This window comes from Podarcis gaigeae, assembly GCF_964106915.1.
Source record: "Podarcis gaigeae genome assembly, chromosome: 15".
NCBI classification, from domain to species: domain Eukaryota; kingdom Metazoa; phylum Chordata; class Lepidosauria; order Squamata; family Lacertidae; genus Podarcis; species Podarcis gaigeae.
In genome coordinates, this window is record NC_139692.1 from 35,929,576 (window position 1) to 35,942,515 (window position 12,940).

Sequence of the window (12,940 nt, forward strand, 5' to 3'; positions counted from 1 at the left end):
ACAACGACTTATGGAGGCCCCAGCCCTTGGATTGCCTAATTCGGAAAAACCCTTTCAGCTGTATGTACATGAACAGAATGGGATTGCAGCTGCAGTCCTGACCCAGAGATTAGGAAGTTGGAACCGCCCAGTAGCTTATTTGTCTAAACAATTGGACTCAGTAGCAAAAGGATGGCCTCCATGCCTAAGGGCAGTAGCGGCCACTGCAAGCCTTGTCAAAGAAGCTGATAAATTTACCTTCGGCCAGACGATGTATGTGAATGTACCTCATGCTGTTCTGACACTCATGGAATATAAGGGTAGTTATTGGCTAACGAACCCAAGGATGGCTAGATACCAAGGCCTATTGTGTGAAAATCCCAGGATTCATCTACGAGTAGTGAATATGCTCAATCCAGCGACTTTGCTGCCCCTACCAGAGGTAGATGATGAGGAATCACATGATTGTCTCCAAGTAATGGATGAAGTTTATTCCAGTAGACCTGATCTGAAAGATGAACCATTGAAAAATCCAGATGTTGTATATTATATGGATGGTAGCAGTTACCTTCATGAAGGTGCCAGACGAGCAGGATATGCTGTGGTCACCAATGAGGAAGTTGTGGAAGCTGAAGCTTTGCCTGCTGGCACATCAGCACAAAAGGCTGAACTTATAGGCTTAACTAGAGCTCTGCAATTGGCAGCTGGATGTAAGGCAAACATCTATACTGATTCTAAATATGCCTTCTTAACCCTGCATGCACATGGAGCTCTATGGAAAGAAAGAGGTCTAATAGGAGCCCACGGGAAGGCCTTGAAATATGGACCTGAAGTAGAAATCCTGTTAGAAGCAGTATGGGCTCCAGAACAGATTGCTGTAATGCACTGCAAAGGTCATGGACGAGGAAGGGATCCAATAACCAGAGGAAATCATGCTGCTGACAAAGCAGCCCGAGAGGCAGCCCAAAAGCCTGTGGGAGGATTTATAGCAGCCCTCATACCAGAGGTAGTTCCAGAAGAAGTTAAACCTCACTATACCCCAGAAGAGAGGAAGTGGGCTGAACAGGAAGGAGCGGTTGTGAAGGACGGTTGGATGATCCTGCCGGACAATAGGATTTATGTACCTCATCATCTAGCAGGCACAATTGTAAGAAATTATCATGAATCTACTCACCTTGGCGGTACTGCAACCAGAGAGAGTCTCAGTCGGAAGTTGTATATTATTAATCTATCACAATTAGCAACTTGCATTTCACAGAAATGTGTTCTTTGTGCTAAAAACAATCCCAGGCAGGGACCAGTACAACCTCCTGGAATTCAGCATGTGGGATATGTCCCCATGGAAAGCCTAATTGTGGACTTCACAGAGCTGGTCCCTTCTAAGGGATTCAAGTATCTCCTTGTGTTTGTAGATACTCTTACCGGATGGGTTGAAGCTTTTCCCACCCGAACTGAAAAGGCACGAGAGGTAACTAAGAGACTCCTCACTGAATTGATCCCAAGGTTTGGATTACCTAGATGCATTGGAAGTGATAATGGGCCAGCGTTCATTGATCAAGTAGTACAAGATGTATGTCGAGTCCTACAAGTAAAATGGAGACTGCATGCAGCATATAGGCCTCAGAGTTCAGGGAAAACTGAAAGAATGAATCGGACTCTGAAAACCCAATTGGCAAAATTAACCCAGGAAACGGGATTGGGATGGGTAGATGTGTTACCCATAACACTGTTTCGTGTTCGGTGTGCACCCACAAAAAGACTTAAGTTGTCACCTTTTGAGCTCCTGTATGGGAGACCGCCCTCCTTTGTTCAGGATATTCCAGCTGACCTTAAACAAATAGGAGATCATGTGACACAGGGACAAGTGCAATCTCTCTCCCGTGTTTTTGTTTCTCTTAACAGGTGGGCCCTCGAACGCACGCCGTGCAGCATTGCCGAGCCGATTCATCAGTTCCAGGCTGGCGATAGCGTATGGGTGAAAGAGTGGAAACGTGATCCACTTGCACCAAAGTGGCGTGGACCTTACACCGTCTTGCTCTCTACTCCAACAGCGGTGAAGGTAGCTGAGGTGACCCCCTGGATTCATCACTCTCGTTTGAAGAAGTCCGAAGGCAGTTGGACGTGCAAAGGTGACCCCTCTAATCCTTTAAAACTAACTCTCTCCAAAAACCCCTGTATCTAGCCCTACCGGGAACGGGCTAGGTCACGGGCAACATTTGACGACCGGCCTGCTGCAGCCACAACCTGGAAGCTGGCTGACCTGCGCACGCCTGAAGCTTGAGGAGCGTCTGAACCAGCAACTGTGAACGGAAAGATTCTCTAATACAATTGATTGACTGCCCCCTTGTGGAACAATTATCAGAGATATTACTCATTGGGGATCCTCGGGATATATGTTTTGGTCTTGGTGGTTCCCCATTTCTGTCACTGGGGGAATTATATTGGGGCTAATAATTATTTGCTATCACAATAAGGTAATCTTTTGTGGAAGGAATGCATATGCTAGACATCAACATGATTTTATTATTAATCCTGATCCCTTGGGAAGGGGAAGGGTCCTTGAATCTGACCAAATTGGCTAAATATGGATTCAGCCATGACCACAATATGTGGGTAGGCTTAGCTGAGATGGTAGCCAATGTTGCAAATAGGACCAATTGCCTTGTTTGCTCTCTTGGGCCAGATGATTCAGAGGGAGGTATGCCCTTATTACCGATACCATTAGATGCCATTGGTATGGTAAGCGAAATGCCACACCAAACAGAAATACAGAATTTCCCCGGATGGAACTCAACTAAACCATTACGAGTTATACCTGTACAAGGGGAATTCTGTGTACATAAATCATCAGATGCAGCTGATTCTCCCATGATAGGCTCTTCTCATTGTCACTATACTTGGGATTATATTAAGAATAGTCATACCTGGGCACACGGTACTACCTATCGAACTCGGAATACCTTGCCCTGTGCACCTCCTTTTATTCACGCATGGAAAGTGGTGTGGAACATAACTGTGACAGAAAAAGGCAATCTAACATACTGCACTGTGAACTCTCTACCTCTTTTGGTATTTCGCCTTCTGTACTCCACGTACCAAAAACCTCAGACCCGATGGTTGTGGTGGATATGTGGAGAATGGGCATACAAAAAGCTCCCTTCCAAATGGAGTGGGACTTGTTTCTTGGGTTGGGTATTACCGCCAATGTGGATTATGCCCACTAGTTCGGCCAGGCGAACACGAAGGAATGCTGATATTTCTCATATAGCAGGAGGAAGTACCCAAAGTTGGAGCGGTACTGATGATTGGCCGCCAGAGCGCATTATAGCCTATTATGATCCTGCCTCCTGGAATCCTGGTGAGCTCATACAAGGGGCACGGGATCCTATTTATAATCTAAACAGAATAATTCGATTGCAAGCAGTAGTGGAACTTGTAACCAATGCAACGGCCCAGAGTTTGAGACTTATTGCACAACAGTTGGATGAAAGTAGAGCCGCCATTTTGCAGCTGAAAATGGGAATGGATTATGTACTTGCCAGGCAGGGAGGCCTATGTGGAGTCTTGAACTTGACAGGGAATGCCTGTTGCTTTAACATTTCAGATAATGGTGAGGCAATCCGTGTGTTGGCCACAAAGATGGAGAATATAGCACATGTCCCAGTACAAACATGGGAAGGATGGGATATGGGATGGCTCACCAATTGGTTACCTAATGTCGCAGGACTCAAAGGGATACTATTGTCTTGCTTGTTTTTCTTGACAGTAGTGGTAATGGTTTTGTGTATGATGCCATGTATCATTTCATGTTTTAGAAGTACAATTAGCAAGATGGTTTCAAATGAAACTCTACCTCATATCATGGCCCTATACAGAGCTTTACCTCAGGAATATGATGAAGGTCAAGCTATCAAGGACACTTGGGATGAAGGTCCTTGAGCTTGAAAGGGGGGAATGAGGCATCTAGTCATAAGCCTGCATTTTTTATCAGAGCTTCTATATTTTATCAAGGCTTGTATTTAAAAATGAGCTTAAAAAAAAAGGATTTTCAAATGTTTCATGCCAGGCAGAAAGAACCTTGGCAAGAGGTTTTTCTCCTAAGACAAGGGGGCCCCATTGATTTATAGTAGAAAAACAATTCTCAAAGTCATAAAAAGGGAGAATTACATATGCTGCCCTTGCAGACTGAGAAAACACAATTAAAGGCAAGGGTAAATAGTAAAATAATACCAATGTGCCTCCCAGTAAAATGAGCCAGATCTTCTTTCTAAGGTTAAAAAGGCCAAGAGCAATGGAGAGGCATCTAGCTGGCTAGAAGAAAAGAGAGCATTTTAAGGAAATATTTTAAAGCTGTTTCTTTTTCTTAAACTGAGAGAGTTAAAAAGGTTAAATGTGGGAAAGGCAACTGGCTTGGCTGGAGAAGAAGCTTCTTTCTATTTTATTTTGAGGCTGGAAAGGAGGGGTGAAAGGAGGGGTGTAAACTGAAGAGGCTTCTTTTTAAAAGCTGTTTTTTACTGAGTTCCTTTTTACTTTACAAAGGCTTTATTCTTTTAAAAGGCTACCTATGATAAGTGAATGAAATATATTAGCTTAAATATATTGGCTTAAATGTAATTATGCAAAGGATTTAAGGAATGCTAGATTCTTATTTCATATGGTTGTAAGAGTTGTATTTATCCTGAAATTAAGTCAGCCACCAGCCTAGCCCCCCTGCTAGACAGAAGACGCCATCCAAGCACTCTTGATATATGGTTGTCAGGCATTTGTTTAGAAACTTTCAAATGAAGGAAATCTTTCAATATTGATGTGAAACTCAAGATCCTTGACATCTGTTGAACATAAAAATGTAAGATTAAACATTTGTTTTAGAAGGCAATAGGGCAAGGAGGGCAAGAGGTGAGCTGGTAATTAAGATTCCATGTAAGATATATTATTACTTATTTGTCACATATATAGCTCTTTGTCTCCCTTATAAGGGCAAGGAAGTGGGTGTATCTTTTGTGGGTGTATCTTTTGTGATTGGTTCTACCAAACAGCCAATAGGAATTTCAACCAGGCTGATTGGACAGAGGCAGCCACAGGAGGAGCAAAGGGGGCTGGATTAAGGGAATATAAGTGCTGGCCAGGATGGCAAGAGGCCAGGCCAGAGCTTGGTAACCATATACCACTGAGCCTCTCATTTATTTGTCTGACAAATAAATTATTATTTTAATTTCTCTATTGCTGCGTTGAATATTTCATTCCAGCTAAGCGTTAACCACAAGCAGGGTGCTACACATGTGCTGGCTCCTCCCCCTGCTTGCTTTCCTAGGGGGAAAAAAAGCACTGGAGTCAGCCAACATCCAGAGGGTTCAAAGGTTTCCCACCCCTGATCTAAAATATATGACAGAAAGTGAACCAATTGGGAGGGAGAGGGAAAGAATTCAGGCATCACCTATTAGTTACCATACGAGTGAGGGGTTGAGGTCCATTTGGCTCCCACAATAAAATATTTAATGAGGCTGGGACCCTCCAAAAGTTGATGGGCATTGCCATTCAAATGGTGTGTGTGTGTCTTGTGAACGATTATGTGGGGGGTGGGGCTTACCTGCCTTCCCCCAAATATTTTATTCAAGTTGGCACCCCTGTTAGTTACAAAGTTCAGCTGGTAGGATTTTGGTCCGTCGTGGAGCTGGATCGAAGAATAACAGATGGGCTGCTGCTACTTCCTCACTTTCTAGAAGCATTGGTGTCAGGGGTTCAGAAGGAGAGACACAGGAGGGGGAGCAAATGGAGAGTGAGGAGGAGGAGTACGAGGGGGGCGCAGGCAGTGACAGTGGCCAGAGTTATTCCACAAGCCTCTCTAGCGAATCGGAGGACTCACAGAAGGGAGCGCCGGTGGCCAGAGCAAGGGAGATTCCAAGGGAGAAACCTCAAGAGGGAGGGGCCAGCGGGGAGTCTCTGAACAGCAGCTGGAGATCAGGGCCAGCGTCTCCACCAGAGCGCAGTGGGGAGGGGGAGTCCCAGGAGTCGGGACCAGTGTCCTCACCACCAGAGGGAGGAGAGGAGTCAGGTTTGGCAACACCCACATCAGGAAGCGGGGAAACGGTCAGAAGGAAAGTCACCGGCTGGGCGCGCGCGCCAAGTTCAAATGTACAGGAGCGCGGCACAGCGGGGAGCCCGGGAAGGGAGCCAGGTCCTAAAGCCCGCCGGAGGGAGGGGCAAGACTCAGGAGGCTCCGCGTCAGAGGAGTCCAGGAAGGAGGGAACCCCAGAGGGCAGAAGGACCCAACGCAGGAAAGAGCAGCGCAAGAGGTGGAGCCAGGCTAGAATCTTAAACTGGTGTGGGTGGAGCAGTGAGTCAGAGGGGACTTAGCCGGTCTAGCGTTAAGACGTGGGCCTGCGCGCCCAGAGCTTGGAAATGGAAACTAAACTTCAATAAAGACTTTTGTATATAATATCCACTGGGCGTTGGTCCTCTGTGAGCTGGGACCTAGCGGCAGTCCTGACAGTAAGTCCCCTCTCCATTTTCACCAATTTTGCAACCTCGTGGAGTGCGGGAAAGCAGCGAGGGGTGAAGATTGGTGCTTCGCGAGCTCACGAAAAACAGGGAAATGACTACCGAAGAGAGGATAGCGAGTTTGCAAAACGCAGTGACGCAGTTGACTGCAGAAATTGCGGCTTCCAGAAAGAAAGAACAGGAAGCAGCTGCTGCCTGCCAGGATCTGCGAACCAGGTTAGAAGTGCTAAGTACACAGAGGCTACCAGCCACCAGACCAGAAGGGATTGGGCTGGGAAACAGAGGAGGGAGCCTGGTATCTCACTTCAATGGGGACCTGCAGGAGTATCCTAACTTCAGAGCAGATGTGATTTATACATTGCAGCTGCTTGACAAAGACTTTAAAAATGAGGGAGAGAAAGTGGGATTTATTATTTCGCATTTGCGGGGGGAGGCAAAATCGTGGCTGCGCAATCTATGGAGAGACAAGGATCCAGCCCTCCAAAATGCGGCTGCCTTCATTAAAGTGATGGATGCGTGTTTTTTATCTGAGATTGATGTGGATATCGCTAGGAGGGAGATTCACGGACTAAGACAAGGTAAAGCCACTGTGAGGCAATATCATGCACGTTTTTTCGGATTGGTGAATGTACTAGCCTGGGAGAAAGAATCGCCTGCCGTCAGAGACCTGTTCTGGGAGGGGTTGAGCGGAGCTGTGAAAGATGAGATCGCAAGGGGGGGAAGACCCCAAACCACCAAGGAAGTGGTGGAACGGGCACTCTCCATTGGGGTTCGGTTGGAAGGACGCCCTTGGGGCAGGGAGGAAGGGCATTTGGGACGCACGCCAGCGAAAGGACTGCCTCCCTTCCCCAAGGAGGCGGCGCGCGCTCGATCCATGCCTCCGCTGGGAGGGGGAGAGGAGCCGATGGAGATAGGTGGTGCTAAGGCTCACTCCACAGTCGGAGCCCTAACTCCGGGAGCAGTCAAGATGAAGCCTCCTAGAGGAACCAGGAAGTGCTACATCTGCGACAGTGCTCAGCATATGGCAAAAGAGTGTCCCCAGCGGTTTCACAAGCATACTGCAGCCGCAGCGACAGTAACAGACGCAATTCAGCAGAGGGAGTCGCAGCAGGAAAACTCCACTGTCTGGCTGGAGATGGCATCTCTGGGGACCAGCCAGACAAGTCAGTGAAGCAATCCCCAGGGATCTTACAGCCCACCGACCCCCTCCCACCCAAACCAGTAGTGCAGCTCACCGCATCCCTTCAGCTCCCCAATGGGCTACTGGTGGAAATTCCCATCACCGTAGACTCGGGGAGCAATGCAGATTTTATAGACATGCAGTTCCTCCAGCAACATGGCATAGCCCTTCTGCCAGCGGCGGTACCTCTGAAAGTCGTCACAGTGGACGGCAGGGAGCTACTGGGAGGGCAAGTGCTACAGCAGACGCCGCCAATGGTGATGCGCATTGGAAACCACCGTGAGGTCATCAGCTTCAACGTCACCCGCCTGTCAGACACGCCCATAGTGTTGGGAATGAGTTGGCTGGATAGGCACAGCCCGGCATTAGCTTGGTACCAGCGGCAACTGACCTTCGGCTCCTCTTACTGCGCAGAACACTGCATCCTGGCGGACTTGGAAGATGAGGGGCACGAGGATGGACCACAGCTGAACTTGGGCATGTTGCAAGCGGTGCCTAACAAATACAAGGAGTTTTTGGAGGTCTTCTGCGAGAAAGAGGCGGATAAGCTGCCACCCCACAGACCCTACGACTGCAAGATCGACCTCCTGCCCGGGGCGACGCTCCCGACGGGGAAACTGTACTCCATGTCTGAGGATGAATTGCAAGAGCTCAGGGAGTTCATAGATCACAACCTGAAGCGGGGATTCATCCGGGAGTCCAAGGCGGCAGGAGGCAGTCCCGTGTTCTTTGTAAAGAAGCGGGACACGCCCCAAAAGAGGCTGGTCGTTGATTTCCGCTTCTTGAACCTCAAGACCAAGCCCTCAGCATTCCCTATGCCCAAGATCGATGACCTGCTGGCGACGGTGAGGAAGGGTCGCATCTTTACCAAGTTGGATCTGCGCGGAGCGTACAATCTCATTCGCGTACGGGAAGGCGACGAGTGGAAAACAACCATGTTTACGCCGCTGGGCACTTATGAATACAGAGTTATGCCTTTTGGATTAAAAAATGGTTCCCACTGCTTTCAAGCCTTCATGCATCATGTCTTGGCGGGTCTCCTCTACAAGAAGTGCGTCTGCTTCCTGGATGACATCCTAATCTTCTCGGAATCGCCGGAGGCTCACGAGAGAGATGTTAGGGAAGTTCTGCAGAGGCTGCGGGAGCACAGGCTGTACGCCAAGCTGGAGAAGTGCCAGTTCGACAAGACGGAGGTGGATTTCTTGGGCTACAAACTGTCCGACAAGGGACTGGCTATGGACGGTGCCAAGGTACGTGCAGTACTGGATTGGAAGAGCCCACGCAATAGGAAGGAAGTACAGAGGTTTGTCGGTTTTGCCAACTTTTATCGCAAGTTCATCAAGGGTTTCGCCATGCAGACAGCGGCCATCACCGACACCCTCAGTTCCAAGAAGAAGAGGTTCATCTGGACGGAGCAGGCAGAGCAGTCCTTTCAGAAGCTCAAGCAGCTCTTCGCTTCCGAAGAGAACCTACTGCACGTAAATCCCAGCAGGCCCATGAGAGTGGAGACGGACGCCTCAGACAGGGCCGTGGGAGCCGTTCTGTTGCAGCAAGACCACCAGGGGGACTGGAGGCCGTGCGCTTTCTACTCCAGAAAACTCAGCAAAGCGGAGCAGAACTACACCATTTGGGACAGGGAGTTGCTGGCCATACATGCAGCCTTCAAGGCGTGGCGGCACTTCCTCGTCGGAGCCAAGCACACGGTGCAGGTCCGCACAGACCATAAGAACTTGGAGTACTGGCGCACGGCGAGGTTCCTGAACCAGCGACACATCCGCTGGGCGGAGTTCTTTGCAGATTTCGACTTCAGAATTGAGTACATCCCAGGAAACAGCAACGTCTTGGCGGACGCGCTGTCCAGAAAACCGCAGTATCTGGAGGCAGAGGCACCGGCGGCGGCCAAGCACATTTTCACACCACAGGCGTGGGCATGCGCATCAGCCACGGTGGACCTGGACGCGGTGCGCCGCGCGCTGCGAACAGACTCGTTCGCCCGAGCCAAGATGGAGGAGGTGTGCAGTGGCAAGGCGAGGGGCGACGAATTCCAAGTGCGAGACGGCCTGCTCCTACGCAAGGGAGTCCTCTACGTACCAGGAGACAGCCTCCGCGCGAAGGTCCTGCAACAGCTGCACGACGCGCCCAGCGCGGGGCACTTCGGCAAGGAGAAGACGGTGGACTTAGTAGCCAGAGACTTTTGGTGGCCTAAGATGCGGGGGGATGTCGCGGACTATGTCAATAGGTGCGACACCTGCCAAAGGGCTAAGCCTGTGCACCAGCCGCCGGCGGGCCTGTTGGAACCGCTACAGACACCGTTCGTACCGTGGGAGAGGGTAGCCCTGGACTTTGTCACAGATCTACCCAGCTCAAGGGGCAAGACGGCAGTGCTCGTGGTAGTGGACCTGTTCACCAAGATGGCCCACTTCATTCCGTGCGCGAAGGTGGCCACGGCCGAGCAGACCGCTAAGATGTTCATAGACCACGTGTTCAAGGTGCACGGCCTACCACGGTCTATTTTGTCCGACCGGGGGCGCCAGTTCATCTCCAACTTCTGGCAAAAGCTGATGGGATTCCTGAACGTCAAGGTCAGCCTGGCGTCGGCGAGACACCCGCAAACTAACGGGCAGGCGGAAAGGGTCAACGCCATCATGCAGCAGTACCTGAGATGCTACGCGAACCAGCAGCCATCGACCTGGGTGGACTATCTACCGTTGGCCGAGTTTGCCTACAACAACACGAAGCACGGGTCCACGGGGGTGACCCCATTTTTTGCCAACTACGGGAGGCATCCCAGAACCTTCCCGGGTCTGGACACAGTGCGGGAGGGGGAGCCACAGGGAGCAGAGGAAGTGGCAGCGGAGTTGCAGGAGATCCACGAGCAGCTCAGGAGGCAGTTAGAGTTGGCAAAACAGGCTTACAAAGTGCAGGCAGATCGACACAGGAGGGTTGGGGAGGACATCCAGGTGGGAGACTGGGTCTGGTTGGCAGCACAAGCAGTTCCAGCCAGATCGTTAGCCAAGAAGAAACTAGGGCACAAGCAGCTAGGGCCTTACCAAGTAGAGGCGCAGATCAACCCAGTGGCCTTCCGGTTGACACTCCCGGAGGGTTCCAGAATGCACCCGGTCTTTCATAGATCAGTGCTCACGCCCTACAGAGAGCCCCACAGGTTTCAAGCACCGGGGAAGACGCCAGACCCGCTCAGAGAAGCGCCCAAAAAAGGGGGGTCGCCGAAAGGGGAGCCACTTAATGAAGCCACTGAGATTTTAGACTCAAGGTGGGGGGAGGACGGGATTGAATATCTTCTCGCCACGGAGGACACCCCGGCCAGCGCCAACAGGTGGGTGCCGGATTACGCAGTGGAAGAGCAGTTGCTCAAGGAAGAATTCCACACACTTTTCCCGCACAAGCCTATGCCGGCGGGCTTTTTCGAGGATTGTTTGTTCACACCCACACTCTCGGCCAGCACTTTCCGGGGTTTCTCGTCAGCTGAGGACTCGGCTCCGGGAGGCAGCTCTCCGGAGGGATCACTTTCAGGTTTTGGCACGGGGGGATCTTATTGGTGGGAGGACCAACCCGAGGTGGGCTGGCGCAGAGACATGCCGAAGGGGCCCTGGGAGGTGGACCCCCATCAAACAACAGGGGGAGGAGGGCTCTTGGGTGATTTGGGGTCGAGCGCAGATTTCGAGCACACCGCGCAGGAGATGGAAGCGGAGGAGGTCGTCGTCGACGAGCCCATGGGGGACTTCCCGGACTTATCTCGATGGTTGCAAGCCTCAGGGGACGAGCTGTATCCTGGACTCACCCCTACAACAATGGAGCACCCGGAACCCGCACCGGAAGAGGGGGAGGGGGGAAGGGGGGGCTTCGAGGGGGGGATGGATGTCAGGGGTTCAGAAGGAGAGACACAGGAGGGGGAGCAAATGGAGAGTGAGGAGGAGGAGTACGAGGGGGGCGCAGGCAGTGACAGTGGCCAGAGTTATTCCACAAGCCTCTCTAGCGAATCGGAGGACTCACAGAAGGGAGCGCCGGTGGCCAGAGCAAGGGAGATTCCAAGGGAGAAACCTCAAGAGGGAGGGGCCAGCGGGGAGTCTCTGAACAGCAGCTGGAGATCAGGGCCAGCGTCTCCACCAGAGCGCAGTGGGGAGGGGGAGTCCCAGGAGTCGGGACCAGTGTCCTCACCACCAGAGGGAGGAGAGGAGTCAGGTTTGGCAACACCCACATCAGGAAGCGGGGAAACGGTCAGAAGGAAAGTCACCGGCTGGGCGCGCGCGCCAAGTTCAAATGTACAGGAGCGCGGCACAGCGGGGAGCCCGGGAAGGGAGCCAGGTCCTAAAGCCCGCCGGAGGGAGGGGCAAGACTCAGGAGGCTCCGCGTCAGAGGAGTCCAGGAAGGAGGGAACCCCAGAGGGCAGAAGGACCCAACGCAGGAAAGAGCAGCGCAAGAGGTGGAGCCAGGCTAGAATCTTAAACTGGTGTGGGTGGAGCAGTGAGTCAGAGGGGACTTAGCCGGTCTAGCGTTAAGACGTGGGCCTGCGCGCCCAGAGCTTGGAAATGGAAACTAAACTTCAATAAAGACTTTTGTATATAATATCCACTGGGCGTTGGTCCTCTGTGAGCTGGGACCTAGCGGCAGTCCTGACAATTGGCAATTGCAGAACCATTGATCTTCCAGTTTACCCTTTTAACTGAAGGTCCGAGGAATCGCATCTTTAACATTCTGCATGCACTCAGATCCACTGAGCTGTAGTCTCCCCACCACCACTGCTTTTCAAACTAAATTCAGTATTCATCTCACATCTGTAAACACACCACTGGAGAGATTATGCTTCAGGCTGTGTCAAGAAAAAATAATTGGGGGGGGGGCTGCATGCACATAATTTCACAGAGATCAATAGAGTTGATGTACCTCTTCTGTGTGCTGGTGGAAACATGTGCAGCTTCTGATTCAAATCTTTCCTCTGTTATGAAATCAGCAGGTGACTGTAGGCAATTCTTCCAATTACAAGCAGTAATGCAGGGATTATAAGAAGAGACTGTCCAGCTAGGCTGTTGTATAAAATGAGATCATGTATGCAAACCAGTTTGAATCCTCAGAAGCTATGCTAAGCATTATTGATGCGGTTTGTTATTATTTTCAATATGTACCCTAAAAGTTCTTTGTGGTCTTGATTAACTCAGATCTTATTGGTTTAATTTTTTTTAAAAAATATTATTGAATTGGCTGCAGAACACAGCAATGCCTCCAGGGGAAGAAGTAGAAAGATCAGATCAAGCTCTTAGCATATTA